This window comes from Microtus oregoni, unplaced genomic scaffold (genome assembly GCF_018167655.1).
Source record: "Microtus oregoni isolate MIOR12 unplaced genomic scaffold, Mior012 000046F_ref0000063, whole genome shotgun sequence".
Lineage (NCBI taxonomy): Eukaryota > Metazoa > Chordata > Mammalia > Rodentia > Cricetidae > Microtus > Microtus oregoni.
This window is the reverse complement of record NW_024543220.1, coordinates 14,141,035-14,143,095: the sequence shown is the minus strand read 5'-3', so window position 1 is coordinate 14,143,095 and position 2,061 is coordinate 14,141,035.

Sequence of the window (2,061 nt, the reverse complement as noted above, 5' to 3'; positions counted from 1 at the left end):
CACAGTCTCCATGAGTAAGGCAAAAAGATCCAGGGAAGACCGAACTTCAGCGTCCTGGAAGTTCACCATAGACTGTGGCACAAGCTGGCTTTGGGTTGTCACTCACAAAGTCCAGGAGCCATGAGAACGGGTGGGCAGAAACTGAACCCCTATGTCGTCACTTGAAGTTGGGGGCCCAAGTGAGGGACTTTAAGCCTGATGGGCAAGTGGTTGACCAGTACTAGGCCTTTTTTACACCAGGAACCACTGCCAAGTGACTGCACACTCATGGAGGCATGGCCAAAATGTGTGGAAGGAACCTATCATTTGATGTTGGGTGTAGAATTCCAGTGATTTTAAGTTGTGAAAGCAAACGTATAGAAGAAGAGTTAGAAGTTTAGAGGATCCCGAGTAGTCCTCAGCTGTGAGGGCTAGACATCCGAGTCATGGCATCAATGTTATCATTCATAACACTGATGACCTAAGGCTGGCCCCACGATGGGCAGCAGCTGGTCACCCAAGGCCTTGGCGGGTCCCCTGGCAGGTGGCCTGAGGCCTTGGCGGGAGACACACAACAGATACACCATGCAGAGAGAGCTTAGGTATAGAGTTTATTTAGTGGGTTATGGAGGGGTATGGGACGAGGGAAGAGAAGGGGAGAAAGTGGGAGAAAGTGGGAAGAAGCCTCTGCCTCTCTAAAAGAAGGGCAGAGAGAGAGATCTGGAGAGGAGGCAGGTTATCTTGCCAGAAGGTGGGGGGAGGTTAGGAGTGGGCGGGGCTTGTCTCTTGAAGGGACAGGGCACCCAGGTAACAGACCAGGCCAGGACATTACAACAATTATTATTTTGGTTTTTCAAAACAGGTTTTCGCCAGGCAGTGGTGGCACATGCCTTTAATCCCAGCACTTGGGAGGCAGAGGCAGGTGGATCTCTGTGAGTTCGAGACCAGCCTGGTCTACGAGAGCTAGTTCCAGGATAGGCACCAAAGATACAGAGAAACCTTGTCTCAAACAAACAAACAAACCCAAACAAACCAAAAACCACACCAAACCAAACCAAAACCAAACCAAAAAAACCAAATAGGGCTTCTATGTGTGGTCTTGGCTAATCCTAACTTGTTCTGTAGATCAGGCTGGCCTAGTATTATTTTGAGACAAGGTCTTACTATGTAGCCTAGGCTTGCCTCAAATTTATAAAGATCTGTTGGAGGAGGCCATTTGTTGGTTCCCTGCTGCTCAGCCCCGAAATAATCACGCAGAAACTGTATTAATTAAATCACTGCTTGACCCATTAGCCCTAGTTTTTTTATTGGCTAGCTCTTACATATTAATTTAACCATCTCCGGTAATCTGTGTATTACCGCATGGCAGTGGTTTACTGGCAAAGTTTCAGCATGTCTGACTCTGGCGATGGCTCCATGGCTTCTCCTCTCTCTACTTTCTCCCAGCATTCAGCCTCGCTTTCCCTGCCTACCTAAGTTCTGTCTTGCTATAGGTCCAAAGCAGTTCCTTTACTAATCAATGGTACAAAGAGAAATCCCACATCAGAGATCCACCAACCTCTGCCTCCCAAATGCCATTATTGAAGGGGTGAGCTGCCATGCCAGCAGTTTTATTTATTATTTATTTATCTCGTTTTTTCAAGACAGGGTTTCTCTCTAGCTTTGGAGCCTGTCCTGGAACTAGCTGTTGTAGCCCAGGCTGGCCTCGAACTCACAGAGATCCGCCTGCTTCTGCCTTCTGAGTGCTGGGATTAAAGGTGAGTGCCACCACCGCCAGGCTTAGAGGTTTTATGTGTGATGTCTTGTCTGGATGTATGTCTATGTATCATGTGTGTGCCTGGTGCCCTTAGACGTCAGAAGGGTCATGGATCTCCCAGGGCTGAAGGTACAGAAGTCACAGACCATTGTGAGTTGCTATGTGGGTTCTGGGACTCGAACCTGGGTTTTCTGGGAAGAGCAACCTGAGCCATCCATCTCTTCTCTTCAGCCCTGTTTTTGTTTTTAGACTAAGGAAACTTGGCTTTGAAGATGACACAGTCAAGCCTTTTTCATACTATGAAGGAAACGTCTGAGACTTCACGC